At 39.1% G+C, this 12,369-nt stretch overlaps 1 protein-coding gene across 1 annotated transcript in view; it reads left to right on the forward strand.

Moving 5' to 3' along the window:
- LOC124615702 (intersectin-1) overlaps positions 1-12,369 on the forward strand; it is a 225,358-nt gene that overhangs the window by 190,392 nt on the left and 22,597 nt on the right. The window lies entirely within an intron of this gene.

Here is a 12,369-nt window from a genome sequence, read left to right on the forward strand (position 1 = left end):
GACAAACTCCTTAGTTTCCCTCCTTCTGCACCAAGTAAATATTCTAGAGCCTCTTCACTTGTACAGGCAGTGGCAGATACATATGGGGGTGTGTGTGGGGTGCAACTCCCCCCCCCCCCCTCCCCCTTGTGGGGCCACCTGCATTGCCACCCTCGCTGCCCCCACCAGTCACTCTGCATGCTATTTGTTTGTTTCTTTCATCAGTTGACTCAACTGAATCGAGTTATCGAGTAGTTGTACTTTCCTATGTAGCACGTCTGTTCGCACCATTGTATTTTATACATTTCTGTCTGTCACATAGATAGCTAACACACACCTATGAGAAAAGTAGTGGCCATTCTAGTGATCTCAGTACGTTATTCTGTCTGGCATTTGTTCGAGAAAAGTCGCTAATATTCTACTGTTTTCTTGTACATAGCACCTTCAATATGTAGTGTTATAAATGCAGACTATTCACTGAATAGGAAGCTAGTTTACATTCAGAAGCAGAAATATTAAGACTGAAGAATGAATAAGTAAAAAGGTATAGATTTAGCAAGTGCAAGTGGAAGATTAGAGAAGAGTGAGAGTGATCAATTGATTGTGAAGTATTAATTGTAACTTTTTTATATCGAAAGATGACATTGTCTTGTCTATGTGTATTATCAGTTTAAATAAAACTTTCTTAAACTTTGCATGTGAATTGATTATTTTTTATTACGGTAAAAGTAAAGGTAGCTCAAGACATCTTTAGTGCTCCCTCCTTGAGGTTTTTCCATATCCACCACTGTGTATAGGGTGTTCAAAATGCAATACAATCTTATAGGAAAATGTCTAATTACGAAAGTTGTTTAAAGTGACTTCCATTACATGACTCACATAATTGATTATGAGTTTGCTTGTTTTGGAACATATGTTGAATTATTGCACCAACACATTGTTCAATTACTTTTCATAATTTGGAAAAGCATGAGAGTGAGCTCTGTAAAAAGCATACTTAACATATCTCCACAAGAAAGAATCAGGCAGGTATAAATCAGGAAACCAAGGAGGCCTGAACACCCCCAAAATTACTTGTCCATGAAAACACCGATCCGAGCAAGTCATGCTGTTGTTGGTTGCATGAGCTGTATCATAGTCCTTCTGAAAGCATGCACACTTTAGTTGGTCTTAAAGTATAATGCTTACAATGTGTCACACCATCTATATTTAGCACTGACTGTCCACTGTGCCATGAACAAATGTGATGAAAATTTACCTACATGACATTGCACACCACTCACTCATTTGTTGCATGTGCTGAAGGGACTTGTACAGTTCATGTGGATTTTCCATAGCCCTGTATGAATTCTATGCATCCACATACCCATGACAGTGGAACCTTGCCTCATCCAACAAAAAACACTCAGAGTTCTTCCCCGTCTGATGCTACATCTGACATCAACCACTGACTTTCAAAGTTGCATGCTTTTCATTCTCTTCAGGAGAAATCTTGACAACAGCACAAACTCTGTATAGGTTCATCTTATACCAAGTGGCAGGTGGATGGCAGCATTCAGTTTTCTTTATGTAATTAAGTTAGCATGCCAAGCACACAACAATGGGGCTAGGTATACTTTGATGATATTGTCATGTGATAAGTTTCACTATTATTGCATTATAACACCCTTCATAATAGCCATGACTTATCTATGAAGTGGGCAACTACACTGGTGCTGAAGACTAGTGTTATACTTTTCATATTGTCCTGAAGGTGTAATAACTTCAAGTTGAACCAATATATTTCAAGGAAGACGCAATACATGAAAGTCACAGATCAAGTAAACAGAGTAAGACATGTGTACACTTTAACAGTCAAATCATAACTGAGTTCAAGTCTAGTGGCCGCTGGCTGGCTGGCCACTGCATGACTGCTGCATGGCTGGCAGACAGCGCCGCATGTAGAGAACACGCGTAACTGCGCGGCGGCACTTTGAAAGATCGGCGAGTCACAACAGAAGGTTCACACAAAGAAAAGGATTGACGCCAAATGACATTTAGTGCCTTCTTCTAGAACAATCTGACAAAGAGAATTATGCTGATTTCTTTTATAGTGATGACGCAGCAGAAATAATAGAGGCTGCAGATTATTCCGATGAATCTGAACAATCATGCAATGGTGGGAATGAAGTGAATGAATTACCAAATGATGAGTGCCACTGGATAAATAATCCGTTGTGGTGCCAGGTAAAACAGAGCGTAAGAACATAATCTAAGTCTTACTTGGCCCGAAACACAATGCTACAGGAACTAAAGCTGAAATTGAAAGTTTCTCAAATTTTTTGATCCTAAGATAATTGACTGTGTTGTTGCGAACACCAATAGACATATAGATAACAAGATTCATCTGTGTTTTATGCAAGGGACAGAGACTGCAGAAATACTTCTGCTTCTGAAATAATGGCTCTTGTAGGAGCACTGTTTCTCATTGCTATCCAAAAAGGAGGGTGTGCAAACGTATTAGAGCTGTAGGCATCAAATGGCACAGGAAAGATTATTATCAGGGCACCATTTACCTAAAAGCGCTTTCTGTTCTTGCTCTGGTCACTGAGGTTTGACGATTCTTCAATGACAAAAGAGTGATTTGCAATTGACAAAATTGCTGTCATTCATGATCTCCTCTGCATTTTTTAACAACTGCAGAAAAAACTACAGCCCAGGGGAGTTCACAACCATAGACAAAATACTTGTTCATTTTTGTGGACTTTGTAGTTTTGTGCAGTACATGCCCAATGAGCCTGCCAAGTCTGGTTTGAAGTTGTGCATATTATGCGATAGCAAGACATTTTACACTAGTAGTTTTGAAGTGTACTGCAGCAAACAGAATCCTGGACTATATCTTGCATCTAAATAGCCTATGGATATTGTGAAGAGATTAGTCGAACCAATCAAGGGCACTTACGGGAATGTAACTACAGACAAGTATTGTAGTAGTTGTCCTATAGTACATTATCTGCTAGAAAATGGGCTAACCATCATAGGGACACTGAAAAAGATCAAGAAGGAAATTCCTCCAGAATTTTTGCCAAACAATTCGTGGGAAACTGGAAACTGTCTTTTCAGATTTCAGGATGACTTCTGTCTTGTTTCATGCTGAATGAAAAGAAACAAGGTTGTGCTTTTTCTGCTGTCAGTGGTGAGACTGATGAAACAGAAATTTCTAAAGGAAAGTTTGCCGTAAAGCCAGACTACAATGCAACCAAAGGTGGTGTAGATATTGTTGATTACATGTGTACATCCTACTCCACACAGAGGACAATAAGAAGTTAGCCCTTGACATTGTTTTTCTAGTATCTGGATATTGCTGGAATTAATTCTCAAGCACTGTTCTTCAAAGACAATCAGATAAAAGATTTGAAAGAAGAACGTACCTCACAAATCTGGCCTTGGCTGTAATGGAGAGTCAGTTGAAAAAAGGGGCTTAACTTGTTATTTTAGCGAGGGACATAAGGATTTCTGTCACCCCATCGATCAGCCGCCATAAGTAACAAAGAGGTGTTAGAAGGTGCTATCTATGTGGTGGTAAAAAACAAAACTACTGTGACTTGCAACAATTGAAAAGATTTGTTTGCAAGCAACGCAGCTACAACATTGTGACAGAGCTTCTCCAGAGGAACAAAGTGTGTGATTCGTGACGTGTGTTCATTACTTTTTTTTTTTTAGCTGGATGTCTGGTTCTTTATTATGACTAACAGTATTTTCATTTCTCTTCAATACACATTTTTTGTAAAACTTGCTTTAATAAAGGCCTGTAATAGCACTGAAATCTTCATCTATAATGATCTTACTTGTAGCTCAAAACTACTACTATAAATTCTACCAGAAAACTAAAAAAATTGTCATTTAAATGGTATTTGATGTTCGGCAGCACTGAGTGCCACATGTGCCCACTGGCGTAATTATCTTCAGCACTTGCCACGGGGTTAAACATTCAAACAAGTCTGCAATACTGTGTACGCACTACCAACAGGAAGACCAGGTGGCTGAATAGATATCGCACAGACTCTGTAGTAATTAGTGAGTTTACAGCTTGGTTATTGATCAGCTTGCTTGGTGTTAGCAGCTTCAGTCAACTATTTTTTGTTGTAGCAATCACGTTTTCTGTCTTCTAGAACTCTTTGTTGAACAACCTTTTGGTGGTGACTTCTGTAGTGCATTCTTACCACACTTTTGAAGGGAATTCTAAGTCATGGCATAATTGGCTCATCTATATATTGAGTACCAATGGACCTATATCTCTAACGTCGATCAGTTGTAGAATTTTGGAACATGTATTATGTTCGAGTATAATGACTTTTCTGGAGACTAGAAATCTACTCTGTAGGAATTAGCATGGGTTTCGAAAAAGATGGTCGTGTGAAACCCAGCTCGCGCTATTCGTCCACGAGACTCAGAGGGCCATAGACACGGGTTCACAGGAAGATGCCGTGTTTCTTGACTTCCGCAAGGCGTTCGATACAGTTCCCCACAGTCGTTTAATGAAAAAAGTAAGAGCATATGGACTATCAGACCAATTGAGTGATTGGATTGAGGAGTTCCTAAATAACAGAACGCAGCATGTCATTCTCAATGGAGAGAAGTCTTCCGAAGTAAGAGTGATTTCAGGTGTGTTGTAGGACCGTTGCTATTCACAATATACATAAATGACCTGGTGGATGACATCGGAAGTTTACTGAGGCTTTTTGCAGATGATGCTGTGGTTTATCGAGAGGTTGTAACAATGGACAATTGTACTGAAATGCAGGAGGATCTGCAGCGAATTGACGCATGGTGCAGGGAATGGCAATTGAATCTCAATGTAGACAAGTGTAATGTGCTGCGAATACATAGAAAGATAGATCCCTTATCATTTAGCTACAAAATAGGTCAGCAACTGGAAGCAGTTAATTCCATAAATTATCTGGAAGTACGCATTAGGAGTGATTTAAAATGGAATGATCATATAAAGTTGATCGTCGGTAAAGCAGATGACAGACTGAGATTCATTGGAAGAATCCAAAGGAAATGCAATCTGAAAACAGAGGAAGTAGGTTACAGTACGCTTGTTCGCCCACTGCTTGAATACTGCTTAGCAGTGTGGGATCTGTACCAGATAGGGTTGATAGAAGAGATAGAGAAGATCCAACGGAGAGCAGCGCGCTTTGTTACAGGATCATTTAGTAATCACGAAAGCGTTACGGAGATGATAGATAAACTCCAGTGGAAGACTCTGCAGGAGAGACGCTCAGTAGCTCGGTACGGGTTTTTGTTAAAGTTTCGAGAACACACCTTCACCGAAGAGTCAAGCAGTATATTGCTCCCTTCTACGTATAACTCGCGAAGAGACCATGAGGATAAAATCAGAGAGATTAGAGCCCACACAGAAGCATACCGACAATTCTTCTTTCCACGTACAATATGAGACTGGAATAGAAGGAAGAACCGATAGAGGTACTCAGGGTACCCTCCGCCACACACCGTCAGGTGGCTTGCGGAGTATGGATGTAGATGTAGACGTAGACACTTTCTGCCGTAATGAGTAACTTATTTCTTCTTCAGTTAAACAAGAATAACAATAGTACCAATAAGAACATCATCAAATTGTACTCCAGGTAATTCTGGCAGAGATGGTACAGATGGCAAGCAGCTTTCATGAGATCTACCATCCAACTGCAGAAGACTTGACCAACACAGGGAATCATGGGGGCCCATTGGGAGTGAAAATTGACACAGCTGGCTAGCCAAGTCAAGGGAGCTCAACATGTCGTCAAAACTGATGACTCTGATGATGGAGGCAGTTTGTTGTTGTGACACACTGTGTTGGGCAATGCTGTGTGTACATTATAAGAGTTGACTCTGTAATGGTAAAATACGATTCAGAGCACTGATGATAAATCTATGTATATATACTTTGCAAATCATTGTGGATCATTTGTTGGAGGTTAATTTCCATTGAACGACATATCATGACTGTTCCAATTCCATTTACGTATAGAACAGGGCAGATGACTACTTAAATGCTTCTGTGTGTACTTACCAAGTGAGGTGGTGCAGTGTTTAGCACACTGGACTCGCTTTTGTTGGGACAATGGTTCAAATCCCCATCCGGCCATCCAGATTTAGGTTTTCATGATTTCCCTAAATCACTCCAGCAAATGCCAGGATAGTTCCTTTGAAAAATGGCATGGCTGATTTCCTCCCCTATCCTTTTGTAATCCGAGCTTCTGCTCAGTCTCTAATGACCTCAATGTTGATGGGATTTTAAACTCTAATCTCCCCCCCCCCCTCTCTCTCTCTCTCTCTTTTGTGCATTTGAAATAGTGTAATTCTATCTTCAATGTCCCTGTTAAAATGATACAGTCATGGTTGTGGTATATTTTTAGATTCCTCACTTGGTACTGGTTCTTGGTCTTCAAGATCCCTGTGGGAATAACATGTAAGAGGTTGTAACATATTCCTAGATTTGTCAATTGATGCTGGTTCTTGAACTTCGTAAATATGCCATCAAGGGACAACTGGCAAGTTATCTTAAAGTGTCTGGCAGTTCAGGTTTTTCAACATTTTTGTCAAACTCTCCCATAGGTCAAACCAACATATGACCATTCATTCTGAAATTCTTTTTCCATGTTTAGTCTCCCCTGTTAGTCCTGTGTGGTGTGGGTATTACATACTTGAGCAATATTCTAAGAAGTATCACATGAGTATTCTACATCTACATCCGTACTCCACAAGACACTGTGAAGTGAATAGTAGAGGGTACTTCCCGTTGTACGAGTTATTGGGACTTCTTCCTGTTTCTTTCATGTATAGAGAGCATAAATGCCTCTGTACACACAGTAATTAGCAATACATAGGTGGTTGTAGCATATTCATGGAGCCTCAGTTAAAGCTAGGTCTTGAAAATTTAAAGCAGGCTTTCTCATGATAATTTGCACCTCTCTTCCAGCATCGACCAGTCAACTTTCTTCATCAACTCCATGACACTTTCCCATCGTTCAAACAAACCTGTGACTATTTATCCTGCCCTTCAGTGTACATATTCATTATTCTTATTTATCCTATTCGGTACAAGTCCAACACATGTGAGCAGTACCCTAGGATGGATCACATGAGTATGTTATAAGCATTTTCTTTGTAGGCTGATTGACTTCACTACTATTCACCCATGAACCAAAGTCTGCCATCAACTTACCATTTCATGTCCCTACAATTTACACTTTTGTAGTTATACGAGTTGATGAATTCCAACTGTAATTCATTGATATTTTATTCACAAGATACTACCTTTTTTTTCTTTTCAATTTGTGAAATGCAAAATTTTTACATTAACATTTAAAGCCAGTCACCAATTTTTAACATCACTTTTAAATCTTACATTTTCAAACAGTACTCATTATAAATAATGTTCAGCATTATTATTAATATTGCCTACAAGGTCATTAGTATATAACATAGATAGAGTCCCAATGCACTCCTCCAGAGCACACCCGAAGTTAATTCTACATTTGTTTATGACTTACCATCCTAGATAAGTTTCTCTACCAAGTAGTCACAAATTTTACTTAATACACCACATGACCATACTTTTAATAACAAGTTATTCTGAGTCAAATGCTTTTTAGAAGTCAAGAAATGTGGCACGTACCTGTCTGCCTTGATCCTTGCCTTTGAGGATGTCTTGTAAGAATAGTGCAAGTTTGGTTTCTCATGACTGATGTGTTTGGAATCAGTACTATCTGGCATGGAGGAGAACATTATGTTTGAGCTCAGAATATATTCTAACAGTATACAACAAAGGAATGTCAAGGAAATTGCATGATAATTTTATGCTACCTTTCTTGTAGGCAGATGACCTGTGCTTTTTTTCCAACTACTGGGCAACAGTTTTTTGTTCAAGGGATCTAAAGTATATTATGGCGAAAAGAGGGGCTAACTTGGCTGCAAATTCGATGCAGAGTCTGATAGAGATGTCATAAAACCATGGGGCTTTGTACAGTTTTAGTGATTTCAGCTGTTTCTCAACACCACTGATACTAATATCTATATCACTCATTGTTGCAGTGGTGAAAGAATTAAATTGGGCAACAACCCTTGATTTTCATTTCTAAAGGAACATTTGAAAATGGAGTTAAGCATTCTGCTTTTATTTCCTGTCTTGTCCACAAATGTCGCTGCTGAATTTTTTATGTGAAAACTCTCCAAGCTTTTTAAATAAAACAAACTTCATTAAAATTCTACATCTTCATTCTCCATGTCTACATATTTATTTCTCAATGTAGTCACTCTGATGACAAACATATCTCCCAATGAGAGACCAGTTTGTTGATACCATAATTGTAGAATATTTTACTGTGTTGACCTTGCCACAACCTCATCTCTGCTTGCACCACTTCACCACTACCACAATGAAGTTCTCGAGGGTGTTCTTTAAGTTTTGGAAACAGATGAAAAACGGACGAGAGCAAGCCAGGACTTTCTGGAGGATGATCAAAGGGAGTTAACCCAAGGTGTTAGATTGCTGCAGGTGTTGCGGTGGTCGTGTATGTTCTGGCATTGTCATGCTGAAGAAGAGGGTGCTCCATGTGTGTACAAACTCTTCAAATTCAGAAGTCAATTACAGCACACTGTTTTTTGCGCACCAACATAGTTATGTTACACACTGTCATATTACACACACAATTCAGAGCCCTCTACTAGCAGAGGGCTGCAATTATGGAAACATTAAGAATAAAGATGTAGAATGTTAATAGTATTAGTTATATTTAAAAACAGTTAAGAGTTTCCACATAAGAAATTTGGAGAAATTCAGCAAGTCCTTATACTTTTTTTTTTTTGTCATCAGTCTTCTGACTGGTTGGATGCGGCCTGCCATGAATTCCTCTCCTGTGCTGACCTCTTCATCTCAGAGTAGCACTTGCTATCTACATCCTCAGTTGTTTGCTGGATGTATTCAAATCTCTGTCTTCCTCTACAGTTTTTGCCCTCTACAACTCCCTCTAGTACCATGGAAGTCATTCCCTCATGTCTTAACAGATATCCTATCATCCTGTCCCTTCTCCTTATCAGTGTTTTCCACATATTCCTTTCCTCTCTGATTCTGTGTGGAACCTCCTCATTCTGTATCTTATTGGTCCACTTAATTTTCAACATTCATCTGTAGCCCCACTACTCAAATGCTTTGATTCTTTTCTGTTCCGGTTTTCCCACAGTCCATACTTCTGTATCATACAATGCTGTATTCCAGACATACATTCTCAGAAATTTCTTCCTCAAATTAAGGCCGATATTTGATATTAGCAGACTTCTCTTGGCCAGGAATGCCCTTTTTGCCATTGCTAGTCTGCATTTGATGTCCTCCTTGTTCGTCCGTCATTGGTTATTTTACTGCCTAGGTACCAGAATTCCTTAACTTCATCTACTTTGTGACCGTCAATCCTGATGTTAAGTTTCTTGCTGTTCTCTTTTCTACTACTTATCATTACCTTCGTCTTTCTTCAATTTACTCTCAGTCCATACTCTGTATTCATTAGATTGTTCATTCCATTCAGTAGATCATGTAATTCTTCTCCAGTTTCACTCAGGATAGCAATATCATCAGTGAATCATATCATTGATATCCTTTCACCTAGAATTTTAATTCTACTCCTGAACCTTTCTTTTATTTCAGTCATTGCTTCCTCAATGTACAGGTTGAACAGTAGGGGCGAAAGGCTACACTCTTGTCTCACAATCTTTCTAATATGAGCACTTCATTCTTGATTGTCCACTGTTATTATTCCCTCTTCGCTGTTGTACATATTGTACATGACCCATCTCTCCCTATAGCTTACCCCTACTTCTCTCATAATTTTGAACATCTTGTACCATTTTACAGTGTCAAACACTTTTTCCAGGTCGACAGATCCGATGAACGTGTCTTGATTTTTCTTTAGTCTTGCTTCCATTATTAATGCAACGTTAGAATTGCCTCTCTCATGCCTTTACCTTTCCTAAAGCCAAACTGATCATCATCTAGTGCATCCTCAATTTTCTTTTCCATTCTTCTGTATATTATTCTTGTAAGCAACTTGGATGCATGAACTGTTACCCTGATTATGCAGTAATTCTTGCACTTGTCAGCTCTTGCTGTCTTTGGAATTGTGTGGATAATGCTTTTCTAAAAGTCAGATGGTATGTTGCCAGACAAATACATTCTACACACTAATGTGAAAAGTCATTTTGTTGCCACTTCCCCCAATGATTTCAGAAATTCTGATGGAATGTTTTCTATCTCTTCTGTCTTATTTGATCTTAAGTCCTCCAAGGCTCTTCTAAATTCTGATTCTAATACTCGATCCCCTATCTCTTCTAAATTGACTCCTGTTTCTTCTTGTATCACATCAGACAAATCTCTCCCCTCGTAGTGGCTTTCAATGTATTCTCTCTACCTATCTGCTTTCTCCTCTGCATTTAACAGTGGAATTCCCAGTGCACTCTTAAAGTTATCACCCTTGCTTTTAATGTCTCCAAATGTTGTTTTGACTTTCCTGTATACTGAGTCTGTTCTTCAAAAATAATTTCTTTTTCAATGTCTTCACATTTTCCATTTCGTCTTAGCTTCCCTGCACTTTCTTTTTATTTCATTCCTCAGTGACTTGTATTTCTCTATTCTTGAGTTTCCCGGGATATTTTTGTACTTCCTCCTTCCAGCAATCAGTTGAAGTATTTCTTCTGTTACCCATGGTTTCTTCACAGTGACCTCCTTTGTACCTATGTTTTCCTTCCCAACTTCTGTGATAGCCATTTTTAGAGACATCCATTCCTCTTCAACTGTACTGCCTATTGAGCTATTTTTTATTGGTGTATCTATAGCCTTAGAGAACTTCAATCGTGTCTCGTCATTCCTTAGTACTTCTGTATCCCACTTCTTTCCTTATTGATTCTTTTCGACTAATGTCTTAAACTTCAGCCTACTCTTCATCACTACTATATTGTGATCTGAGTTTATGTCTACTCCTGGGTATGCCTTACAACCCAGTACCTGATTTCAGAATCTCTCTCTGACCATGATGTAATCTAACTGAAATCTTCCCATATTACCCACCCTTTTCCAAGTATACCTCCTCCTCTTGTGGTTCTTGAATAGAGTATTCACTATTACTAGCTGAAACTTGTTACAGAACTCAATTAGTCTTTCTCCTCTCTTATTCCTTGCCGCAAGCCCATATTCTCCTGTAGGCTTTTCTTCTAGTCCTTCCTCTACATTCCAGTCTCCCATGACTATTAGATTTTCATATCCCTTTACATACCGTATTACCCTTTCAATATCCTCATACACTTTCTCTGTCTCTTCATCTTCAACTTGTGATGTTGGCATGTATACCTGAAATATCGTTGTCAGTGTTGGTTTGCTGTCAATTCTGATAAAAACAAACCTATCACTGAACTGTTCATAGTAACACACTCTCTGCCCTACCTTCCTATTCATGATGAATTGTACTCCCATTATACCGTTTTCTGCTGCTGTTGATATTACCCTATACTTGTCTGACCAAAAATCCTTGTCTTCTTTCCACTTCACTTCTCTGATCCCTACTATATCTAGATTGAGCCTTTGCATTTCTCTTTTCAGATTTTCAAGCTTCTGACAGTCCACGCCCTGACTCATAGAACGTTATCCTTCTGTTGATTATTCAATCTTTTTCTCGTGGTCACCTGTCCCTTGGCAGTCCTCTCCTGCAGATGGGGCATTATTCTGGAATCTTTTGCCCATGGAGAGATCATCATGACACTTCTTCAGCTACAGGCCACATGTCCTGTGGATACATGTTACGTGGCTTTAATGCAGTGACTTCTGCAGCCTCATGCTTTTGATCATTGCTGATTCTTCCACCTTTAGGGGCAGTTACCAACACCTAGGACAAGAGAGTGCCCTGAACCTCTGTCCACTCCTCCGCCCTCTTTGACAAGGCTGTTAGCAGAATGAGGAGTGACTTCTTATGCCGGAAGTCTTCAGCTGCCAATGCTGATTATCAATCAAAATTTAATCAGCAGCGGGATTTGAACTCAGGACTGAAGACATTTTTTATTATGAATCAAAGACGCTACCCCTAGACCATGGGTACTTTAGATCTGCTAATAAGCTTTATGTAGGAGCAGAATTTCTTTGGGTTTTGTGAGAGATCCTTCCATACTATTCTGCCATGGTAATCACTGCTTTGTCATTTTGACATCAAAAGCCCTTCATTCAGCTTTACTCTACAGCACCATGCTTTGTTTTACAGCTGCTGTGTAGGTGTTTTGTAAACAACCTGTTTTGTAGACTGATTGTATTTTCCCTATATCCTGCCAATGAACCAGAGTCTGCCACCAGCTGTACTTACTTTTTATACA

Source organism: Schistocerca americana, chromosome 1 (assembly GCF_021461395.2).
Source record: "Schistocerca americana isolate TAMUIC-IGC-003095 chromosome 1, iqSchAmer2.1, whole genome shotgun sequence".
In the NCBI taxonomy this organism is placed as follows: Eukaryota; Metazoa; Arthropoda; class Insecta; order Orthoptera; family Acrididae; genus Schistocerca; species Schistocerca americana.